The sequence below is a fragment of the Eretmochelys imbricata genome, chromosome 6 (genome assembly GCF_965152235.1).
Source record: "Eretmochelys imbricata isolate rEreImb1 chromosome 6, rEreImb1.hap1, whole genome shotgun sequence".
NCBI lineage: Eukaryota > Metazoa > Chordata > Testudines > Cheloniidae > Eretmochelys > Eretmochelys imbricata.
This window is the reverse complement of record NC_135577.1, coordinates 85,524,593-85,535,756: the sequence shown is the minus strand read 5'-3', so window position 1 is coordinate 85,535,756 and position 11,164 is coordinate 85,524,593.

The following is an 11,164-nucleotide window of genomic DNA, read 5'->3' as shown; positions in this document are numbered from 1 at the left end:
AAATTTAGGCACCGAGTGAGTTTAGGCACCTAAGGGGGTCAGTGGAAGTTTTGCGCATCGCAGTGGTGGCAAAACTGGGTCTTAGGCCGCTATAACAGGAATGTAGGCACTCAACTCTTTTTGTGCATCCAGGCCAAGAGAGTGACTAGCCCAAATTCATGTAGAAAGCCCGTGGCAACTTGGGGAACAGAACCTGGATCCCAGACCAGAGCCTTAATCACAAACCATCCTTCCTCTTTTTCTTACTATATAAACCTAACAAACATTTAGAGAGCGAGAGAGATGTTCAAAATAAATTAACAAAAAGAAACGGGTAAGGATCAGGCAGCTTTTACTTCAAATCTGAAGATGAATTAGTCTTCAAGATATCGTCTGTTTAAGGATTACATTGTTAATAACCTAAATTTGACACACATTTTTCTCCCCTTCAGTCACTACCTGCAAAGCCCGTCTGAAAATTATCTCTTATGAAGCTGTGTTATTAATGGCTCCCTGTGAGGTTTCTTTTGGAAGCCTCAGAAAGGTAAATAAAATTGAATTAATACAGCGGTTTGGTTTGTAGGCAAAATATGCAAATAGCAGGCTGACAAAGCTTTAGCAGCATTAAAGGCTTTCATATTCTCTCCTCAGAGGCTTTGCTCATGGAATCAGAAGCCTTTAGGCAACCTTTAACTTCGTTTACATGTAATACACACACTTTTTTCCTAATGTCCTCCTGGCCCAATTCCCTCCAGTGCAGTTTTCATCTTCACACTTCATGAATTTTATTTGCTATCAATAAATAAACCTATTATCATCAGGTTTTTGTATTCTCATCATATATCATAATTTCTCATAAACCATTTCATTGTATGGGTTAGGTTCACTGAGCACATCCCACTCATCTTTATTTCTCGGCAGATGACTGAGAGATACACTAGATGGAAAAAATAAGATTTCAACTTTCTATAAAGTCTATGATGAATACTGCTTACTATTATTATTTTTACATACCTTTATAAGGCACCTATAACTGTGGTATTTGAGTGCCCGTTGTTATAATATAGTCATCCTAGAAAACAACAAGCATCCTCCAGAAAAAGGTTTGTCCCATCGGATGGGGAGGGAGGGTCGCCAACATTTATTGTGCATTTAGTCAACCTGACTAAAGAGCTGCATTTTTGCATTGCCTCTGAAACGTTCTCAGGGTCAGGCAGTGGGGAATTACCAGGTGGAGTGTGTTCTAGAGTCAAGGACCCACCGTGAAGAATCCCCTGCTGATGCCTCCTGCAAGTTTCTTTGAGGAATGATAGTATGGGTAGGGCATGAAAGCATGGAAGGCAGGTGGTCTTGCCCGGTAACTGAGTGTTTAGGTAGATAGTCATCAGCACCTGGCATTGGATCAGCAATCAGGACAAAGCACTGAATAGTGGTGTAATGTGCTGTCATCGATCTGTATCACTTTGACCAGACAGATTCTTCACCAAATGAAGCCGCCAGCTTGCCCGCTTTCTCAACCCTTGGTAGTACATGTGAGTATAGTCTTATATATAGGCAACAAATACACGTGACAGTGACTGAGATGGACAGATACAAGTCCCTAGACCGGCGAAGTTGGAAGAAAGCATTCCTGGTTAATCAGGCATTCGTAAGCATAGTTGAGTCCAGCAGGACTTAAGAGATTGAGAACTATCTTGGCAATATCTCTAATATACATGATCATCTATGAGATAATTAAAAGAAGCTATTATGTCCTCAGACCCCTTTACTTGTCAGGGAGTTATGTTTACAAACGCAGTGGTAGCATAGTTTTAATGGTAGGGTCTGCCACAAAGAAAGGGGAAGGAAGCGAGTTTCCCACATTCATGGCTCCTTCTAGATAAGCACTGAAGATACAACTCTTAAGGGTCTTTGTGGCCCCTCACATCTGTGTCATGTCATTGTAGGTTGATTAGTAACACTTTAGTCTCACTGCATAATCATAAAGCCTGCATAATGTATGCCTTCAGAGAGACTGAGTGAGAGATACACTCATCAGTTTAGAGACTAACAAATTTATTTGAGCATAAGCTATGTATAGGTATTTTCCACTGAATGCATCCGATGAAGTGAGCTGTAGCTCACGAAAGCTTATGCTCAAATAAATTGGTTAGTCTCTAAGGTGCCACAAGTACTCCTTTTCTTTTTGCAAATACAGACTAACATGGCTGCTACTCTGAAACCACTCATCAATTTATTTATTTCTAAGGCTATGGAAGGGCTTATGAACTTTGCCCTCTTTTTCTTGCTCTTTGCAGAGTCCTGTTGGTAAAGTCATTAGTTTATTGTTCAGACATTTTTAGTAAATTGTTTTCCTCGTGTGTTCCGTGGACATGCAGATTTTACTATTCTACAAATTGTTGAGCTCAATTTGGATGACCTAGGAATTTGTTAGCAATTTTAAGAGATGCTCAAATGGATCAGAATCAGTGTGTCACAGACAGCACCATGAATTCTCAGACGAAAGGCTGCAGAGTTTCCCAGCTAACAGTTAATGTTTGGCCAGCATTGCAGGCTCACACTAGTATTCCAGAGTTGAAGCTTACCCCACTGAGAGTAAAAACAATACTTAAAGTCTTCAGTTTGATTTGAATCCTGTAAATGAGCAGGAAGTCATTCAGAATGCAGAATGTCCCACCAGCATTTGATTCTGATGTTGAAGAAGTATCTTATACCTCTGAAAGGGTTCAACAGCTGTCAGCAGAGCCCTGCACGGATACAAAAATGTGGATCTACATCCGTTCCGCATTCACCAGAATCAACGTGTAGCTGACCCATGAGCCGCTGGCCGTCTTTTAGGTGGATCTGCATCCAGACCGCCCCCACAGCAGCACGCTGTCTCATAGTGTCTCTCATAGCCTATGACTCATAAGCTATGAGTTGCAGACAGTTGCTTCCCTGCCTCTGAGATCCATTGGGCTGCTAGTGCGTACTCCTCTGGGTGGGAGCGGGGAGGGATTGTTTATGGACTCTCTGCCATAAACATTTATATCAAGGATCTGGAAGAAAATTTAAGATAATCACTGATAAAGTTTGCAGATGACGTAAAGATTGGGGAGTGGTAAATAATGAAAGGGATTGGTCACTGATAGAGAGCAACCTGCATCCGTTGGTACGCTGGGTGCAAACAATGTTTCAGTGTAGCCAAACATCTACGAACAAAGAATTCAGGCTATACTTACAGGATGGGGGACTCTCTCTCCTGGGAAGCAGACACTGAAAAAGATTTAAGGATCAACTGAATATGAGCTCCCGGTGCGAAGCTGTGGCCAATATGTGCTCCTTGGATGTATAAATAGGGGATTTTCAAGAAGGAGTAGAGAGATTATATTACCTCTGTATTAGGCACTCGTGCAACCACTTCTGGAATACTCTGTCCCATTCCAGTGTGTTGAATTGAAGAAGGATGTTGAAAAATTGGAGATAGTTTAGAGAAGATCGTGGGAATGACTGGAAAACATGCCTTATAATGAAAGACACAAGGAACTCAAAATATTTAACTTAACAAGGAGATGGTGAAGGGATGACTTGATGACAACCTATAAGTACCTACATGGGGCACAGCAATTTGATAATGGAGGGCTCTTCAACCTAGCAGACAGAGGTATAACAAAATTTAATGGCTCAAAGTTGAAACTAGGCAAATACAGACTTGAACTAAATTGCAGATTTTTAAGAGCAGGTATGGCTACACCACAGTCGTGGGGTGTGACTGCAGCTCATGTAGACCTACCCAAGCTAGCTTTAATCTCGCTGGCTCAGGTACTGGTAGCAGTGAAGCTGCAGCAACGTGGGCTTAGGTCAGCAAAGTAATTACCTCAGATTCCAGGAAAGCTTGAAGAGAAAGCAAACTGCCTGACACCTTAATGCCAGAGTCTGGTAATTCCTGAAGAAACCTACACTTAATACCTATTACTCCCTAGCTTCCAACTCTCCTTTCCCCCCCAAGGTTGGTGAGAAAATAGCTACAACCAAGTTCTGGTGGTATCTACATTCTGCCAATAGCCTGACCAGACAAAGCATGGAAATAGCCCAGTTGGTGCCTATGGATGACCATTTTCTGTGCTGCCATTACAGGAAGCAACCCATGAGGCAGTCTTTCGACACTGTTAATCATACAGTGCCGATAGTAAAATAATAACACGCACATGAGAGCTTGCTGGAGCAAATGAGGCAGTACTCTGCTGGATTCACTCAATTCTCTCAGACAGTCATAATGGTACCTACTCCCGTTCGCTGAAGACCATGACTTACAAAGTCCCAAAAGGTTCAGTACTCTCCTACTCGCTTTAACATTTGCATGACATGTTGCAGACTCATAAGTAGGACCGGGCAAATTTTTTTGTGCAAAAAATTGCAGATTTGGGTGGACTGGAACAATTTGCAAATTTGGGGTTGATTTTTGGCAAATTCATTTGGTCAATTTTTATTTAAAAAAAAAGCAGAAATTAAAAATGTTTTGACATTCCAGTTCCGAAAAAATGTTTAATGTAGGCATTTTACATTTTATTTAAAAAAATCCTCTAAAGGTTTAAAAATCTTAAAAAATGAACAAAACATTTTGTTTGACCTCACATAGAATTTTTTCCAGCTGTGTCATTTAGCCAGGAAAATCAATAACTATTCATTTTGTGTTGACCCAAACCAAACTGTTTGGGCCACCAAACCAAAAAATAAAAATAAAAATCAGTAGTTCACATAGGTCTACTCAGAAGTTATCAGTATGCAGATGACACACAACTGTATGTCTACTCAACTGACATCCTTTGCCATCACTAAGATGTCCCAATGCATGGAAGAAATCAATAAATGGATGCAGAGCTATTGGCTCAGACTTAGCTCAGGAAAAACAGAAATGATCTCAGGGACGGGGAAAGCACTTGGAGGAATGTGTCAATACTCTTACTTCACTAATGACTGAGAGCCTAAAACAGATCACCAAGGTAGCACAAAGCCTTGAGCTCACATTCAACTCATGAAAAGTCACAGCAGCACGGAGTGGTTTCTTCCATCTTTGGCTGGCCAGAAAACCATGCCCCCTCCATGTCAAGAGAGGCTCTAGGTACTGTGAGCCACACTTTCATCATCTCCTGCTGAGATTACTCCAACTGAGGGGGAATGAAACTGCCATAGAGGCTCAATGAGAGAGACAAGATGGGTGAGGTAATATATTTTATTGGACCAACTTCTATGAGTGAGCGCGACAAGCTTTCAAACCACACAGAACTCTTCAGGGCTGGGAAAGGTAAGTTATTACTGCAGACAGTAGTGCACTTCACCATATTCGAACACATCACACACATCACTGACTCCCTATGCATTTCAGAACAGAATTAAAAGTCTTGATTTTAGTCTCTAAAGCACTAATGAATTGGGACTTCGTTACCCTGGAGATCACCTCACCCTGCACAACCCTTCAAGACAGCTAGCTAGAGGCAGCAAGGGCAATGAAGCTGGAATGACCCAAGTGTAGACTGTCACCCACTAGGGGGCAGAGCTTTTCCACATGTAGGGGCCCAGGCTAGAGAACTCTTTGCCACAAGAAATCAGCGTAAGCCCAAGCCTGATTGCTTTTCACCCCAAAAGTAAGTCACATGTTCCAAGAAGGCCTTCCCCCAGAAGTAGCATCTGTAAACAATAATACACAAGAGTAAGCAAGCAATTATTATGGACTCAAGCTCTGGGAGTGGGGGGAGAAAGCGGTAACATTACTGTTGACATGGTCTATGTTACTTCTTGGTTTTGAAGGAAGCTATGATCTGTTCACCAGCCCTGTACCATGATGATTGATGGTAATGAAAAAATAATAATTTTTTTTGAAAGGCAAATAAAATACCATTTTCCCTGAAAGAGTGGTTGGAGTAGGATTTTCCAAAGCTGATATAGGTAGCTAGATACTAGGAATGATTTTTCACAGTGTATGGATTTTGACAATAGGGAAAAATGTTTAATTTATCATACTATTTCATGAAGTGTGTAACCTATATCATTGCACTTTTACCATTCAGAAGTGAATGAGCATGCTCATCCACAGGATTCAATAGTAAAAGGCAAAGAAGGCACGAGGGACAAGGGATTCATATCAATTCATGTTCATTGGTATTTTTAATGGCTTTATCATAAATTAATAAAGTATAGCTTGGTTCCATACTCATTTTCAACTATCATATTTGCTACCCTAATAGGGAGTATACTAGACAAATACAGAGAAAAGATTTCTTTTTCTCCAAAAGAGCTCAGGCTGCCATCTCAGTGAGGGGATATAACAGCGAGCAAGTTATCAGTGAGTTATCAGAACAAGTGCTGTTAGCTTCAGCTGTGTGTGTGATTCCCATGGCTCATCTTCACATGAAGCACCCTCAGGATATATTTATGTAGCAGGCCCCCTTTGAGAGTCTTTGATTTACTATAGATTGGTTAGAGATAGTAAGGATGGATCTACAATAGGGAGGTCATGCTTAACAAACTTGATTCATTGCTTTGAGGAAGTGACAATGAGAGTGGACAGGGGTGAAGAAGTAGCCATAATTTACTTGGACTTGAAAAGGCTCTCAATACAGTACCACATAACAGATTAATTTATCAGGTTAGCAAATACGGTACTGATGGTGAAATACTCAATTGGATATAAAATTGGCTTGGTAACAGAGGCCAGAGAGTGGTAATAATGGTTATAGATCACATAGGAGGAAGTAATATGCACTCAGGGGTGCACATTTGCAGATACAGTATCATGAAACTGGCAATATTAAAAGAAGACTTGGCTCAAAAGAGGGCGGGGGAAAATAGAGGCATGAGGCTTACAAGTAATTTATGCAATTTAATATGGACAAATATAAAGTAAAGAGGCGAGAATTGGTAAACATGGATTAAAATGAATTATGCTATGACAGGTCAAAAATTTCAAGAGATGCCAATCAGGAAAAAGATCTAGAGTGAAGAATGCTCAGAAATCTCAAATTATGAGGCTCCAGACCTTGTTGCAGCTAGGAAAATACATAGAAGAGTTTGAGAATGTATTACTACAGTGACGGGGACAAAATCAAAAGAGAACACAAAAGACCAACACTGCATCTGTGGGCACTGTGTTCGAGGAAGAAGAGTAGAAATTCAGCAAAGGTACAGGAGGGTAACAAAGAGGGGAAAGGGTCCCAAATGTTTACAATAATGAATGGAAACAAATGAGAAATTGGACAGCCTACAGTGTACCAGGTTTTCTCATGTACATAGCATAACCGGGTGGGAAGGGCTGTAACTATGAAATGTGGCAGAGTACCCTGCACCTCAGTGTTGGTCTGATGTACACAATGGATGAGAGGCACGTGATATTGCATGGTCTGCAAAATTCAGACTTTAAACCTTTGACCCTGAATTGTTAGGAGGTGAACTTCGTAGTCTAAAGTTTTCTGAAACAAAGTATCTAAAACCAAAAATTTAGCTCTCAGTACTGCATCAAGGTCTTAATGGTTCCTGAGCCTTACCTGACTTCAGATTCCTCTGCCTTCCTAGTAAGTACTCACTTTACCAACCAAAGAGCTGGGGAAGGAGGGGAGTAGCCATAGGGCAGCTACACTCCCCAAACCACAGAAAGGGAAGAAAGGGTATATCTACACAGCAAAAGCAAAAAGCGTTTGTCTCCCTGCTTCTAACTGTGCTTCTGTGTCATACCCACTCACTGGTTATAACAATAGCTTGAGTCCTTATAACCCTAGCAAAGTGTAATTCCTCACTAATGATGGATCACGCTTTTGTCAATGCCCCTTTTCAATTAAATAAACAGGGATGCGCAGTCAATGTGTGGCTGGTTAGACCACGGAGGAGAGTATCAGTAGGGTAAAGAGGATTTGATTCACAGACTGTACAGCAAGTATACTTAAGGAAATGTTTATTTATGATTTGCATCCTGATACCTAAAAATTATCCTTGTGTTGTTTCCTTATGAATATTGTCTTCAAACTTTGGACCGAATCTGTGGACCCATTAAAGTCAATTGTCAAGCTCTCATTGATTTCAACAAGACTAAGATTTGACCCATTGTGATTATTCAGAGAACACACACAAACTCTTAAATCAATAATCCACAAAGGGAATGTTCCTTCTACTGGGGTCACATTGTTAATACATCCTGTTCATGTCATTTCCTCTATAAATCTATGAACAACTTTAGAACAAGGGAAAAACTACTTCCCTCCCTTTTGCAAGTAAATATTAGACTCTTTTTTTTTTTAACTGTAAACAAGATAGGAGTATTTTTCCTCAAGAAAACGTATAATAGGAAAGATAATGTTAATACTTTCCTTGTGTGTAGTGCTGGTGAAAGGAAATTAGACAAAGTCTTCTATATACAAAGCAGTGCAAACGTCCTAACACGGACTTGAAAATATGCTTGTACCCTGGTCTAATGGTCAAGTCCTTTTGCTATTCCATTCTCAGCCTGTTAAAGGTACTGAATATTATCATGCTTTTTGTGAGAAGGTTTCAAGTCTTCTAGGAAATGGGCTGAAACAATTAACTCATTTCATGCGGGCCACTAAATGGCTCCTACATGGAAATGACTTTCACCCTCTACCAATGGAGGCAAAATTGTAACCACGCACCTCATTTTGTATGGCTCAAAACCAAACTCCTGAGCCATTAACTCCTCCAGTGTTACTACCAGAGCAGGCCAAAAATCAGAACCATTTACTTAACCTCCGTTCCCTGCAGAAATTTGGTGAAGTGTGTGCCATGGTATCTGGGTCTGAACTACCTTGGGTTTTAATTTTACAAACCACTTCACTTTGTCTATTCAAATTAAAATTTTTCATCCATCCTCCCCCATCTCCTGGGCTGACCTTTGGGGAACTGAATAAAATTAATTTGGAGAAAAAAACACCCTGATTTTCAGAAAGCGACAGAAAGTTCCTCTTGGGTTAAACAATATGTTACATGTTATTAGCTATGTTTAATGGAAATTGGATCTGAATTAGCATTTGGTAACTTGGAAGCTGTCATAGGAACAACTGGAAGAGTTTTCAAATACAGTACAATATCTGTACTCATACATTACACTTTATACACAATGCTCAAATTGGGACAGGGTATAGGCACGTATGGTGAACCTCACTTCTCACCCTTGCCACATACCCTCTTCCCTATGTTGGCTTTGAGAATATTATGTATCCAACAAAATTTTCCAGTTGTGGGCACATGTCTTGTAAAAGGTTCAGATCTTACCTGAAAATTTCTGTTTCCTTTGACATCCCACTTATTCATACTTTTCCTATGCAAGCAGGAAGATTTCTGTATGGGTGACAGTTAATTAGCTTAGGATAGCTGACAACCAATCCTTGCTCCGGCACCCAAATTAAAAAAAAATAAAATGAAGTCAGTGTTAAGAAAAACACTATGCAAATTGCTCTCAAAGCAGTGACATAATACAGCGAATGCAACTTCCCGGGAGAAGTATTGCTAAGTTAGCTGTCAGCTGTAGTGCATCACAGTCACAGCATTGACATGACCACCTTGCAATAGTAGCAATGTGTTCTGTTGAAATTTAAATCTTCCTAAAGATTTTCCCCTAGTTTAATTTTTCAAAGTTACCGTGTTTCAACACAGCCCTATTCTCCCTTGCAACCACTTCATCTGGGTCTTCGGCGATAGTAAACTACGGCCATGCCTGACCAGTGCACTGAGAATTAAGATTTCCTTCCATAGGCTCTGCTTTTGCTTTCCAGACATCATTATTCAGGCGCAAATTCTTGCTTGGAGGGGGAGGGTGGGGGGGCAGGAGGGATGGATTTGGTCAACTTTCTTTCTAAAAAATACATTATTGTCTGAAAATTTTAAAAAAATCAAAGCAAATATTTCAGTTGGTTTTCATTTCTTTAAGTTCATAATCTTATAAGTAACAATTCACAAAATCCATACTCCACTGTATATCAGTGAAAGAATATCCTTATTTAAGTTTGGCTTGCCACCATTTTCTTTCACATAATACACTGGCATCTCATCATTACTTTGCTCACTTTGGCTGTTATTGTATCTCTCAACCAACGCTTAGACAATAACATTGCGTATTTTTAAAAAAAGAAAAGGAGTACTTGTGGCACCGTAGAGACTAACAAATTTATTTGAGCATAAGCTTTCGTGTGCTACAGCTCACTTCATCGGATGCATTGGGTATTTTTATAGTTCAGAAAACCTCTCAGGGGATTAGCGGCTTTAGCTAATATTGGTTAAAACTAATTTGGAATGGATCTGTTATTCTTCCATTTCCCCTTTATTCTGGGCATTCTTTCTAGCTCGTTTTAAATTCCCTCTTTCTCTTTTTTGGCTTCTTTGCCCCTAGTTACCTCATAAACAAGAAGCAATGCCAACTGAAATGTGAAAGCAGCCTGCTGACCTCTGCTCCTTTCTACCTCCTGCAAACTGGAGACATATCAAACTCAGTCTCTGGTAGCCTGGGAAGCAAGAGTCCTCAATTGCTTGGAAATTCAGGGGCCCAGACCGTATGCTGTTAAATCATCAGGCAGGCTCACTGAACTATAACGGTGCATAGAATTTAAAAAAAAAATATATAAATCTAATGATCAGATTCACACGCTTACTTCCATTGAATAGTATCTTACTCTGGAAGTAGTTGCATTGAAAACAATGGCACTATCTGTGGAGTCATGTATTACTCAGGGCGAGTGAGGTATTCTGAATCTGGACGAGTGTTATTAGAATGATATGTCAAATATTTAACTTTGTTAGGTGGAACCCAAAGGGGAAGAAAGATTCAGGCACCCAACATTATAGAGAGTGGCCTACACTCATGTATGGATATCATAACCACTGCCCCGTCACCCCATTGTGTACTCTCAAATGTGCTCTTTTATCTGAGCAGAGATCACAGAATCAGCTACACAGGGTTTTTTTCCCTGAATGAGTGGAATCAGCACAAAGTATGTAAAGTTTGTCACAGCTCAGGAAGGCAGCATAAAGAAATCCAATCACTGAAATTGCCCGATTCATAGAATTTCACATTAGGAGGGGTAAGGGTGAAAATAGCTGTTCCATTCTGTCTGCTTCTTCTTTCAACCCACTATATGCAAGTCTCCACACCTCATATACAAGTTGCCATTACAGAGTCAATGCTTACCAATACTATCTCCTAAGACAC